Genomic DNA, 14,794 nt, shown 5'->3' with positions numbered 1-14,794 from the left:
TTCCACTCTATTCCCAAACATTCACCATCTTTTGCACCACTGCAGCCACAAATTCACCCTCTCTGTCGCTATTAATGCCCTGGTGGACCCCAAATCGGGGTATGATATCTTTCATCAAGCATTGCACCACAGTTGCCGCATCATTCTTCCTTGTGGGAAACTCCTACACCCATTTTGAAAATTGATCCACACACACCAGCAAATATTTGAATCCATTCACTGGGGGCATATAGGCAAAGTCTATTTGGACATTGGTAAACGGCCCCTGTGGTACTGGTAAGTGATCATGTGTAGCAGGGGACTGGCCTTTAGTATGTTGGGCACAGACAAGACATTGGGAGCAGAATTGTGCAGTGAAGGCCTTTATCCCTGGTGCAAACCATTCCCTTCTAATTAGCTCATCCATTCCCCCCTTGTGCCATGTGAGTGGGTCCATGAGCAAGCCTTGTAAGGGGAAGGAACATACTACGTGGAGCCATAGGTCTCCCATCCTGGTGGACCCATAATCCCTCATCATTTTGCAAACACCCAGCATCAATCCACACTCTTTCCTCAGCTAGTGTTGAAGACCATTGTGCTTCCTTCCCATCAGCTAGCAACAATTGTCTGTGAATAAGCTGAATTTTTGGAATGCTTTTTGCCATTAGGGGCACCATTTGTACTGGCTGTAACATGCTTTCTCTTGCTGCTGTGTCAGCCATGGCGTTTCCTCTGGATATCTTGGTAATAGCTCCTGTATGGGTCTTGCATTAGAGCTGCACTTTCAATTAAGATGTCAACTGTTATAGCTTACCCTGCTCTGTAATCGGTGTCTGTTAGTCTGCTGGGGGAACCATCAGTGTACCACTCACAGTCTGCCTTTTCTAATGGTGTCTATGTAAATCTGGTCTGTGGGTGGTGCATGTTTCTACAACCTCAACACAATCATGGTCAGGGGTCTCATCAGAATCACCTATTGCAGGTAATAATGTTGCCAATTAACAGGTGGGCATTTTTTTTTTATGGTGATATTAGTGTTAGACAACAATGTGACCTCATAACCTGTGCGAATGGCTGCCGAAAAATGCTGTGTTGCTGCTGATGACAACAACAACTGTACCAAATGTGGCACATAAACAATACAAGGGTATTCCATCACAATGGGAGCTGCCTTCTCTATCATCACAGCGGCTGCCACCACTGCTCTCAAACAGGCCGGATGCCCAGTCACTGCCGAAGGCAAGGTCACAGAGTAATACGCCACAGGTCTTTTTCCAGAGCCATGCTTGCAGTGTTAGTACACCATTTGCAATGCAATTTTGCTCTGATACATAGAGATGGAAGGGCAGTTTGTAATCAGGCAGCCCCAGTGCTGGCGCAGTACATAATGTCCCCTTCAGTCTCTTGAAACATTCTGCAAGTTCATTAGCCCATACAATGTTGTTGGGTGCATCTTGTAGTGTGCATTTCCTCAAGAATGCATCATAGGATCTGTACTCGGGGATCCACTGGCAGCAGTAGTTCATCATCCCCAGGAAGGACATCATTCCTTTCTTGGTGGACGGGGGCTGCATGCTTTGAATCATTTTTATTTTGTCAGGTGATATGCAGCGTGTACGTTTGGATACCACATAACCAAGGTAACTCACTTCTTTTTGGCAGCACTGAAATTTTGACAATGAGGCTTTGTGTCCTCTCTCCTGGAGGTGGTTCAGCAGAGCTACAGTGTCTTTTTCACAAGCCTCAAGTGATGGGGATGCCACAAGGAGATCATCAGCGTACTGTAAGATGACACTGCTACCTTCCAGGTGTAGACTGTCCAGGTCTCTCTTTACTGCCTGTCCATAGACCGTGGGACTCTCTGTTAAGCCTTGGTCCTCTTGTGAAAATGTACTGGGTATCATTTACTGTGAAGGCAAAGAGGTACTCACTCCCTGGATGGACTCTAATACTGAAAAACGCACTTGCAAGACTTAACTGAAACGTACTCTGCTTCTGCAAGTATAGAAGATAATATAGTATTGGTGTCAGACACAACAGGTGCTAAGGGAACCACGATGTTGTTTATCTGGCATAAATCCTGTATGAATCTATATTGCCCCGTGTTGCCCTTGGGCAATGGAATTATTGGGCTATTACCGGGGCTATTGGTCTTTTTAATGATACCCTCTTGTAAGATAGACTCAGTCACATGTTTTATTCCCTCCTCTGCCTGAGGTGACAGTCTATACTGACGCACATAAGGTTGTTCTGCATTTTCCTTAAGCATCACTTTATGGGGAGGGCATGTTTTTAACTATCCTGCCTCATTTTTGTGTTTGCCCAAACCTCTGAGTTCAGTTGTTCTAGGACCTTGTTTTTAGTCAGCTGTAAAGTCATATTCCCTTCAAGCTTGTCAAAACCTACAGCCCTGTCGTTTCTGAGCATACACAACATTCAACACCATCCTTCTCCATCTCCCAACACAGTCATAACTCCCAAAGAAAAAGTAAAATTCTTAATTACCATGGGGCCCAAATATTTAGGGTAGAATCCTGGTGCTACAGCTATAGACATGTGTTGTTCTGAAGCTGGCCCTATAAGAATTTATCTTCTTGTGGTCCTAGGTCAATGCTCACTGCGGCAGTTTGCACTATGTTAATCAATTCTAACCTGCGCTCAGGTGCTTGTAAGTAAATCCCATTTCTTGAAAGCATATACTGTTGCAGAAATTGTGGCAGATAAGGCATCTCCCCAGCAAACTGGTGGGGCAGATCCATATTGAAATTAAGAAATCAAACAATGTATCTCCTACCTTAGTTGGAAATATTGTATTCTCTTCAGGTGTGTCAGATACCTTCATCATAAAGCACCGGGTTCAACGGTTTTCCGCTGCATGGGTCATCTCTCTCTCTGCGTCATTCTATGTTCCTACTTGTTTTCTCTGGAAAGTGTTCCTCAAGTAGTGCTGTTTCTTCTGTAAGCCTCTTGGCCTGGGCAAGAATAACACTGATCCCTACTCTTGTCCCCCTGCTGGTATCCTTGTCCTTCATCTTATCTACATTGTGCCCCTTGATAATGTTATTCAATAATGTAAGCCCTACCTTGCATATCTCCTACAAAGGTACTATTCCTCAAGAAAACAGCAAAAACTCTGCCCTGTCCCTAACAGAATCTGCAATTCTTCCTCTATCCAGTCTTGTTAGATGCATAGTGAAGGTCCCTCAAGGAAGTTACAATCCAGTGAGACACCAGCTCCTTCTTTTACTTATGTTTTTATTGACACTGCAAAATGCATCATAGGGGGGTCAATCCGTTTCATTCTTGGACCTAGAATGGACCTGTGGTGTCCAATTTAGTTTCAAGAGGGCTGAATCAAAGCCAGAAATGTATTGCTACCACTCTGCAAAGTCTTCCATTTATGAAATGCATTTAAATTACTAATGATGATATTCTAAAACAGTTTACATGTATTTAGCATCAATTTGACCCTCTTCTTACTAAGCAGAAGGACTTTCTTTCATATATTAGCTCTTTTTACCTGGTATGTTCTGGTTTGTATATTACTCATAGTGGGTTCTCCTACCATGGAATAGTTAGGAAATGTAGGAAATTAAGTTATTCTTAACCTACTCTTCAAAATTACAAGCATACATTATATTTTTTTTTCTTTGGTCTGTAGTACCTATTTAGAATCTAAGTTGCACTCCAGTGTGCGTTTTATTTTTTTCTTTCACTTACGACGATAGTGACAAAGTTAGTAATGAGCAAAATGTTAAGAAAAGAAAATATTTTGAGTGAGTCTCAAGTAGGAACAGGAATGAGAGTTCATGTAAGGGAGGGGGCAAATGAAGATCAGTTTGAAGTGGGGGTGGTGAGAACACAGGATCAAATAAAACTGGGCGCAAAATGAATGCAATTGATGAGGAAAATTATTCTCTTCACACCAAGAACAATGTGGGAAGTAGAGGACAACATTTTGGGATCCAAAAAAGTGAATGTGCCAAGAATTTTCCCATGAAATTGAAAAATGTAATCCATTATTGATTCTTCTTTGTTGTTGTTATTCATTTGTATTATATTTTGTTTTGTTATTTTGGTAAAAAGGAAGATGTGTAGTGTTCTGCTTGTGTGATGTCTGTTAGGAAGACTACTTTTCAACCCTCCTCAGAGCGACGCAAAGAAAACACAAACACCAGCCAAGGCTCTTCAACAGATGAAATGTGTCTTGAGGTACCAAGGTTTATAGGCATGCCAAGGCAGAAGGCAGACGCACATCCCAGTGTTACGTCTTACAAGCTGGCATCTTCTGCCCTGAAGCGTATAAGTCAGGCACTTATATACATTAATAAGTGCTGTCACAGAAAAACCCCAAAAGGGGATATAGTCCAAACATGGGCACACACATAGAAAAGAAATGCTGCATATACAAAACTCTTCACACCAAGAACAATGTGGGAAGTAGAGGACAACATTTTGGGATCCAAAAAAGTGAATGTGCCAAGAATTTTCCCATGAAATTGAAAGATTTCATCCATTATTGATTCTTCTTTGTTGTTGTTATTCATTTGTATTATATTTTGTTTTGTTATTTTGGTAAAAAGGAAGATGTGTAGTGTTCTGCTTGTGTGATGTCTGTTAGGAAGACTACTTTTCAACCCTCCTCAGAGCGACGCAAAGAAAACACAAACACCAGGCAAGGCTCTTCAACAGATGAAATGTGTCTTGAGGTACCAAGGTTTATAGGCATGCCAAGGCAGAAGGCAGACGCACATCCCATTGTTACGACTTACAAGCTGGCATCTTCTGCCCTGAAGCGTATAAGTCAGGCACTTATATATATTAATAAGTGCTGTCACAGAAAAACCCCAAAAGGGGATATAGTCCAAACATGGGCACACACATAGAAAAGAAATGCTGCATATACAAAACTTAAAGTCCATAGAATAAAATAATACATAATGCAGTGTGAGAATGAACAAGTGAACAAACAACAGGTGGTCCCTAAAGAAAAGGGGGCTGGGTTGCTGACTGGCTAAACTTAAAGTGTAAGACCGAGCTAAACTTAACAACGTGGCTTGGAGGGGTTTGTTTGCACAGCTGGCATAGGTGTCAGAGAGGTCAGTAGGGAAGTCTTGGAGCAGTTCTAGAATAATGATGTGGGTGAGCTGGTTCAGCCCGTGAATGAGATGGGCAAGTGTCTTGGAAAAAGGAAAGAATAAATAGCTTGCTGGGATTCAGATAATGGAGGAGAGAATTGTAACTAAAGTATCATATCTATAGGTACATACATGGGAATATATTTTTCTTAACAATATCTCCTTTTTGATAGAAATATCATACATGATTGCAAAAATATATTCTACAGACATGGCAAGCATAGTAATAACAACGTATCAATAAAATATATATCCTCAGATGGCATTACATATAAAATACATATCCTCAGATGGCATTACACATTTTGTTTAGATGAAATACAGATATTGTCATCTAGATATACACCTATGAGATATTCATTATTTAAACACAGACCAAATGATATGCTAGTATCCAATGCGTTCATGTGTTATGGGTCTATAGCCATTAAATCAAACATTTCTGTATGTGCTCCCTCTACATCTTGTTGTATTGTAAGATATTTGTGGGAATAAATACTAAAAGAAATACCTACTGTGTTGTGCACTTTCTTACACGTGGTAATGTGATCTAAGGCAGCCTAGAATGTGGTCTTCTTATGGCTCTAGTGATGTGTGGGGATCCTATGCTGTGCAGTTGAGGCGGGAGACAGAACTAGCTAGTGGTAGTACTTAATGTGAAACAGTTAATGCGTTCTTCTGCCTAAATCTATATTTCTGCTGTGTGAAACTGCTTGCCAAAATGTAGAACAACATTGAATGAATCACCGGAACACAAAGCTCTGGTCTTGAGTGTTTAACGGCCAGAGAAAGATTTAACCCTGTGGTCTCTTAAATGCACAAAATGCAATCCTAGGGGCAAATCCCTACCTCCACATGTAACAAAATTGTGTGATCCACAGCCCATTGCTTTACTTCACTATATATAATTTTCCATAACCATCCTGTGTGAGAGTACATTGAAGTAATTCAGTAAAAGATCTACACTCTACAAAAAAACTCACTTGGTTAATATAAAATAACAGTGACTCACATTTCATAACAACATTGACTATATAGAAAGCATGACAAACTGGTACATTTTGTGTAACATGTAACAACGTCATCAAAGCCAGCCCTGCCATGTTTCCCAGGTCCATGCATGAAGTGCTGTCCTAATGCAGAATTTTTATTGGAATTCTGGGAATTGTAGTCTTGTTTATTGTATTATAGAACATGACTTCTAGTCCCAGAATTCAAAGGAAAAATCCTGTACTGGAGCAGCACATCATGCATGAACCTGGGAATCCTGGCAGCTATGCAGAGCACAGGGGGAATTGTTTAATGTTCATGTTCTAACAAAATATTACTTTCAATAAATATCAGTAATATAATTGTCTGTACTTAAGTGAGACGCGAAAAATGTTGAAAAATATATAATTTTGTTTTTTTATTTGAAATTCCGTATCTTATTATTCTTGCCATTTGTTATCTGATTTATATATGTTCACAGCTCGTCTCGTGCTTCAGCTCTTACAGCCAAGCCAAACTCTGGTTCGGTTCTCCCCAGGGCTAACCGTGGCCTCCTAGGCCCTTGTCAGAGCCCGTACCGTGACAATTTCATCTCAGGTGGCACATCAGCGAACTAAACCGGCTGAAGTTGGGGGGCGAAAAATATCAAAGACTCTTTCATCCGAACTGCCGTAGAACGGAATAGATTTAAGTCACGTGCAGACTCCTCAACCTATCAGCACTCGGAAATATGACGCACTAGGATTGGCTGGGACATCGCCAATGCTCCAATCCTTGGTCACGTTAGATATTGTCAGTGCCGCCCATTCTCAAAATGTGTCCAGAGAATTGGTTGACACTCGGAAGTGCTAACATGAAAGAGAAGAAAATATAACTCCCGTTAAATGATAGCTGACGGATGACTGACCAGAGGCTGAATTAATGAATACTCCTTGTAGGTAGTGGACGGGAATCACCCTATTCGAAGAACACAAACATTGACCAAGTCAGCAGGTACCCATCTTTCTAATTTGAGTACCAAGGTATGGGCTTATTTTCTTTGGTCGAAACTCTCGGTAGGCGAGCCCTTAGAAGTAATTTAAATGTATGCCACAGCATAATTGAACACAATAAAGCTCTCTCGCTGCGTTTATATATGTGTATTTGAACGTGTGTATGTACAGCTCGAGATGCAGATGTCAAAGCGGGGATCAATGTTGCTAAGCATTGACATACCCATACATACATAGTGTGTGAGGACCACGGTTCTAACGATGACCTGCTCCGATATTGAGATTAGGTATTAAAAGGCAGTAGTGTTTAAAATATGTTTTAAATGATTCTGCAAGGATTGCGCCGTATTAGGATTCGGTCTAAAGAAAATTATCTTTAAAGTCTAGTGTTGAAATTTGAGTTTAATTGGTCCTCGTGTACGTTGCTAGAATGAGTGGTGTTTCTTTAAGCGAAATCGGATGTCTTTTGCTTGCTGTGCCTACTGCTGAAACAACCTGTACCGCAAGGGTACACTCCGTTGCAAAGCCGTACCGTGGTAGAGGGAGGAAACAGTAACGCTGTAGCCCACTCTACGGTTACTTCAGACAACATCAACCAGTAATGCAGTGAAATAAAAAGAAACTGGGAACAGCTGAGATTCTACAAGATTGAGATACCTGGGCTTTAATAGAAACAATGCAGACCAGTGCATACAAATATATGATAATGACCACAGCTGTTGATCTGTAGTTTCAAGGAACTTAATTCTTTTTTTGTATTTAATCTTTTTGTAAGAGAGAAATTGAAAATAAACTAACTGCAGTAATTAATTGATTAATTGTATTGTATTGTAATCGTATTTATATAGCGCTTACTACCCCTGACGAGGCGTCAAAGTGCTTTTCGATGAGTAGCACGCTACTCCGGAACCCAACAAGAATTAGTGATGGATTAGTATTGTTTAATAATGAGTACAGTTTTAGTATTATTATGAGTTAATTTGAACCGCGGATAAGAGAGTTTGTTAGTTAGATTGACTGGAGTAATGGTACTGAAATTAATATTTTTACTGGTAAACACAAAAGTGTTTCTTATAGTAGAGGCGGTTGTGGAATCGTATACCTTCTGTGTTTACATAGGGAATATTTAAATTAATGTTAAATGAAGGACTGCTTAAATCCAGTGTTACTAGAAATCTGATTTTCAATCAGGTATGCACTAATTCTAGCAGGTGTTCCGCTGCTGGTGCGTCTTTGGGCAGCTGGTCCGTGTACGACAAATCTCATGACACGGGGGTCCAGATCTGTTTGACTATTTCACCATCTCCTCGGGGAGCACACGGCTGATGGTTGTGAGTGCAGGATATCCATTGACCTGCATGCCGCTGGCACCCTTGTTTGCATCTGACGGAACACCCACACGTACTAACGTATTTAACAACTCACAGGCATCTTTGCCGTTGTAAGAAAAGAGAATTTACAGAGACGGCGAATTACATTGCCAAATACGATCAAGCTAATCCCTAGAGCGCCCTTCGATGAATTATTACACACAGCAGGGGCGTAGGAGACAATACATTTCTGGGGGGGGCAGGGACAGCCTTGGGGACTTTCAATCAACCCTATACAGATTGCTTGTTTGTGAACTGCTGGCTCCGATAAATATACACAATCATATATATTGGAAGTGAAATAGGGAGAAAGGAAGGCATGTTTTCACAGTCTGAAAGTATCTTTTATTGTTATTTACATTCACAATGTAATTAGCTAAAATGTGAAAATAACATGTTGATTATCCTTGCATCTTCATGCACCAAGCAAATAAAGGTAGGATGGTAAAAAGGAAGAACATACCCTTTGCGCCCCACACCCATCATGCCCCTTGCCTCATGCCAATTGGAACTGCACTGGAGATATCAAAAGTGATTAGGCACAACAGTTGTACACTGTGATTGGAAACCATGGTTCTAATAACACTTCTACTCCTGTGTGTGATCATGGAAAGCGTGGCTCCACATCAGTCATAACTAGAAGCATTTCAACTGAAGCAGCTCTTGGAGTTACCGGCTATATAAACATGGATTCTCTAATCTCTGTATAAACTGCAGTCACTAATTTCTTTAGAATCAGCTGTTTGTGATACACCAAGTCACTGCTTATAAAGAAAATACATCAGAAAATGACTATGATAGGGTTATTACAGTCGAGTTCTGATATTACAATACCTTCTGCCAGAGCTAGCAGCCAAGGTGAAAGGCAGATCAGGTCACAGAGCATAATTAATGCAGCTGTTTAAGCAAAAAATGGAATGTTGCTTTTCTTTCTTCTGCTCTACTTTAATAGCTTGGAATGACAGAAGCTGTGTACTAAGGTTTTAAGTGGTTTGTGGGAAAGTTGGTGGTGTGACCATGTATTATATGGGGTAAAATACCCCCTGCGTACATAAGGATATTGCAAGTCACCTTGAAGTTCATACCTTATAAACAAGCATTGGCAAAGCCAATAGGTCTCGCTTATGCAAGTTCTATTGTCTTTGCCAATGTGTTTTAGCCATGCTGTACACTAGTAAGACTACTATTTAGCATGGCTTAAAGTGAATGGCATAAAGGAGAGTGATGTCATCGACTGGCGTGGCGTAGTGTCACAGAATAAGTAGAGTATCCTAGAATGGAGCAGTAAACTAACTTTAAAGGAACAGGGGTCCCTTGAATAAAATGCAACACCACTCCCATAAACAATTATATTAAAGTAGTATGCAAATGGAATGTTTCATGCATTTATTCAATCAAAATATAAAACATCAAATGTAGTGGGAAAACATCAACAGGGGAAATCGAGAAAGACTGGTATTCAGGCATTACACAAGTTATCTGGATGACCCAATGTCACCAATTACAAGAAAAATGTAAAAAGTAACCTATATAGTACAGTTGTTTGGAGGAGGCTGGCCTGGTTTGTAGTGGGTACCTATGGTACTTACACCTTATACCAGGTCCAGTTATCCCTTATTAGTGACATGTAGTCAGTGTCTAGAAGCCAGGCTGTCTAGAGGTAGCTGAAGGCAGAGCAGCCAAGGCTTATCTAGGAGACATGCAAAGCTCATGCAATACCACTGTAGTCACACAGTACTCACACACATGAAAGAAAATACTCAGTGATACAAAAATAAAGGTACTTTATTTTAGTGACACAAATGCCAAAAATACCAGAGACTATACTCCCTTGGGAGGTAAGTAATACACCAATTATATGCAGTAGTATGCAGCAATAGCAATAAAAACAGTTAGAAAACAGTGCAATTACTGAAAATCACAATGGTTAGAAATAGGCCTAGAGGAAACACAAACAATATACTAAGAAAGTGGAAAGCGAATGTCGGTTTCCCACCTAGGCAAGTGTGGTGTGTAGAGGGGCGCTGCGAGTATTAGAAAACACCAAAGGTAAGTAATAGAACCCACCTCAGAGCCCAGGAAAGCAGGAGTAAATCATAGTAACTTTCCTAGAACACACAAGAACATGAGAAAGAAGATAATGCAAGAACCAGAAGAGACTTCAAGACACAAAGGGTGGATTCCTGGACCTAAAGACCTTTGGAAGAATGGGACTAAGTCCAGAAGAGTCCAGGGAGGACAGGAGCCCCTGCTAACCCGAATCAAGGTGCAAAAGAAGAACCACTGGTGAAGAACAACAGTCAGTACTGCACCCAAGAAGATGGATGTGGGTTCCTGGTTGGTGCAGATAATATCCCACACCGAATGGATGATTGCAGTCTGGTTTGCGTCGCTGGATTCTGCCAACAAGCCTTGGCACACGCAAAGCTCACAGTTAGCGGAAAATGGCACTGCCCGGGACCGGGAGGGACCTGGTGGACTCTACCCAGGAGGGAAGTCAGGGGGGGCTCTCAGCAACTCAGAGAGCCCACAGAAGACCAGGCAGCACACACAGGAGTCCCCCAGCACGAAGACAAAGGAGTTGCAAAAGGAGGCCCACTCAACACAAAAACCAAGAATCCCACACTGCCAGAGAACCACTCAGGAAGCTGTGCATCGCAGGAGGGAGTGCTGGGGGCCGGAGATACATTGTGCGCAAAGAATTTCGTAGAAGGATGCCAACAAGCATTTGCAACTGAAAAACACATGGTGTACAGGGGTACTGTCTTGCGTGGGAAGGCAAGCTCTTACCTCCACCAAAGTTGGACAGTAGGACGTAAGGACCATCGGGACCACTTCAGTCCACCACCGTGATGCAGGATCCATGCAACTCGTCATGAGAGGGGACACACGCAGATGGTCCTTTTTGCAGAGAGGTGCCTGCTGAAGCAGGGGAGTGACTCCTTCACTCCAAAGGAGATTCCTTCATTCTTCTGGTGCAGGCTGAAGTCAGGCTTTCCTCTGAGGATGCACGACCGGGAAACAGTTGCATTTGCTGGCAAAAGCTGAAGATACAATGTTGCAGAAGTTGTATTTGCTTCGTTGTTGCAGTTTGTGGAGTTCCTGGAGGGTCCAGATGCAGTTTCATCAGTGAGAAGGTGAAGTAAAGGATGCAGAGGATTCCTGCTGGAGTCTTGCAATCCGAAGCTGAAAAACCTCCCAAAGGAGAGACCCTAAATAGCCCTGAAAGGGGGATTGGTCAGCTAAACAGGTAAGCACCTCTCAGGGGACGGCTCTGGCCACTCAGATGCTCCCAGAGTTCGCAGCCAACTTGGAATCCAAGATGGCAAAACCTAGGGACCCTCTGGAGGAGCTCTGAGCACCACACCTGGGGTGGTGATGGACAGGGAAGTGGTCACTCCCCTTTCCTTTGTCCAGTTTTGTGCCAGAGCAGAGACTGGGGGTACCTGAACTGGTGTAGACTGGATTATGCAAGGAGGGCACCAAATGTGCCATTCAAGCATATCCTATGGCCTGAGGAAGGAAGCTACCCCTCCCAGGCCTGTAACACCTATTTCCAAAGGGACAGGGTGTAACACCCCTCTCCCAAAGGAAATCCTTTGTTATGCCTTCCTGGGCTTGAGCTTCTCAAGCAACAAGAGGGCAGAAACCTGTCTGAGAGGTGGCAGCAGCTGGGGCTGCCTGGAAAACCTCAGAAGGCTGGAATGGCAATACTGGGGGTCCTCTAAGGAGCCCCTAGAGTGCATGAAATCATACAACCAATGCTTGCAAAATCCTTGGGGTATGATTCCTATGATTCCAACATGTTTGATACCAAACATACCTATGTTCGGAATTACCATTATGTAGCTGGACATAGGTAGTGACCTATTTCCAGTACACATGTAAAATGGCATTGTGCACTCATGAAGTCTGGGAAAATGGTCCTGGAGGTCGTGGGGGCACCTCTGCTAGTGCAGGGGTGCCATCACACACAGGTACTCTGCACCTTGCCCTCAGGGCTGGAAGGCCTGCTATGGGTTGATGTATAAGTGACCTGGTGCAGTGTAACTGGCAGTGAAAGGGTGTATGCACCTTTTCACGCAGGCTGCAATGGCAGTCCTGCAGAAGCCTTTGCATGGGCTTCCTATGGGTGGCAAAAGAAATGCTGCAGCCCATAGGGATCTTCTGGAACCCCAATGCCCTGGGTACCTAAGTACCATATGCTAGGGACTTGTAAGGAGGCACCAGTATGCCAATTGTGGGTGAAATACTGGGTTACCAGTATGCAACAACCATACAGGCCAAAAGTGGGGGTAACCAAGCTAGAAAGAGGCTACTTTCCTACAAAGTTAGCATCCACAATAATGATTTACAAGCTTTTATACACCGACTTTTACATGAGTGACTCAAATAGTGAATCAAGAAGTCATTAGCTCATAGTGCCTATGCTTATGCCAACTTATGTAGAATATCACAAATTCAAGTCAAGATACTTTGGCCGACGATATTTCGATCCCCTAGACAAGTATCAGGATCATCCTAAGCCTTTGTTAAGGTTGAGTTAAAAGGGTTACAGAGTGCTTGTAACCAAAACGGCGAAGATAAATCTGACTCACGTCTCATATGAGTGAGAAAGCAATCAACGAAGATCTGAATCTCTAATCAAGCGCCAATGCCATAAAGCAGTAGTAGAGTGGAGTAGTGTCTCAGTGTAATAGAGTGGAGTGGCAGAGTGTCGTAGAGTGGAAAGGCATAAAGAAGAGTGAACTGGAGTAGAGTGAAGTAAAGTAACGTGAAGTGGCATAGAGAAAGTTGGGTAGAGTGTTGTTGAACATAGCACATTGTTGTATAGTGGAGTGGCATAGAGGGTTGTGTAGTGGCATTGAGTAGAGTATCGTAGATTGAAGTGGCATGAAGTGGGGTGGAGTGGCATAGAGTGGGGTGGAGTGGAATGGAGTGGCGTATAGGGAGTGGCGTAGGGAGTTACAGAGTGGAGAAAGTGTTAGAGTTTAATGGAATAGAGTGTCAGAGTCTGGTATCATGGAGTGTAATGTCAGAGTGGAGTTGGGTGGTCTAGAGTGAAGTGCCATAGAATACAGTGGTGCAAAGTAGATTGGTGTAGAGTGTAGTGGTATAGAGTGCATTGGTTTTGAGTAAAGTAGTGTAGAGTGCACTGGTTTAGCATACAGTGCAGTAGCGTAGAGTGGCGAAGAGTAGAAGGGAGCAGATTGGAGTGGCACAGCATAGATTACAGAGTGCAGTGGTGCAGAGTTCTGTGTCATAGAGTGATGTGGTGCATGGTAGAGTGGAGTGGTGCAAGGTAGAGTAGACTGGTGTAGAGTGCAGTGGTAGAGTGCAGTGATGCAGAATAGAGTGGCATAGAATGTAGTGGCATATAGTACACTGGTGTAGAGTCAGTAGAGTGGCATATAGTTGAGCGGTGAAGAGTAGAGAGGAGAATAGTTCAGTGGCAGAGTAGAGTGTCATAAAGGGCAGTGGTGTAGAGTGGCATAGAATGTATTGGTGTAGAGTGCAGTGATGTAGAGTGATGCAGAGTAGAGAAGAGTGGCTTAGAGTACAGTGGTGCAGAGTAGAATAGAGTTGCATAGAGTGCCGTGGCATAGAGTAGATTGCTGCAGAGTACAGTATAGAGGTGAAGAGTAGATTGTTGCAGAGTGGAGCATAGTGATGTAGAGTGCAGTAGCATAGAGCGGTGCAGAGCACATTGGAGTGGCGCAGGGTACATTGGAGTGGTGCAGGGTAGATTGGACTGGCATAGCATAGAGTGGAGTTGCGTAGATTGCAGTGGCATAGAGGAGATGATTTCAAAGTAGAGTGAAGTGCCCTACAGTGGAGTGTGGTAGAGTAGATTAGAGTGCAGTGGTGCAGAAAAGAGTGCAGTGGGACAGAGTACACTGGCATTGAGTGCAGTGGTGCAGAGTAGGGTGGCATGGAGTTCAGTGGCAGAGAGTGCAATGTTGCAGATTAGACGGTCGCAGAGTACAGTGGTGTATTGTAGAGTGGCATAGAGTGCAGTGGCATAGAGTACTGTGGCGCAGTGTACATGGCATTGAAAGCAGTGGAATAGAGTGCTGTGGTGCAGAGTAGATTGGCATAGAGTGCAGTGGCATAGAGTGCATTGGTTTTGAGTAAAGTGGTGGAGTGCACTGCAGAGTGCAGGGGTGTAGTGTACTATGGTTAGAGTAGAATAGCATATATTGCAGTGGCATAGTGTAGAGTGGAGTGGTACAGCATAGATTGCAGTGGCGTAGAGTAGCACAGAGTGCAGAAAAGTGGTGTAGGGTGCAGTGGTATAGGGTAGATTGTTTCAGAGTAGAGTGAA

The 14,794-nt window shown here is 42.9% G+C and overlaps 1 protein-coding gene across 2 annotated transcripts in view; it reads left to right on the top strand.

The window, feature by feature from the left end:
- The first annotated feature begins 6,912 nt into the window (after nucleotides 1-6,912).
- FERRY3 (FERRY endosomal RAB5 effector complex subunit 3) overlaps nucleotides 6,913-14,794 on the top strand; it is a 318,703-nt gene continuing 310,821 nt past the window's right edge. The window contains exon 1 of one of the 2 annotated variants that reach the window (XM_069228412.1): nucleotides 6,913-7,129. The gene's annotated coding sequence lies outside the window, so the exon portion shown is untranslated. The remainder of the gene's footprint in view (nucleotides 7,130-14,794) is intronic. The other variant, XM_069228411.1, reaches the window with a different exon arrangement.

This window comes from Pleurodeles waltl, chromosome 4_1, assembly GCF_031143425.1.
Source record: "Pleurodeles waltl isolate 20211129_DDA chromosome 4_1, aPleWal1.hap1.20221129, whole genome shotgun sequence".
Classification (NCBI taxonomy): domain Eukaryota; kingdom Metazoa; phylum Chordata; class Amphibia; order Caudata; family Salamandridae; genus Pleurodeles; species Pleurodeles waltl.
Note: the sequence above shows the minus strand (reverse complement) of the source record. Positions and strands in the feature narration are given on the sequence as shown.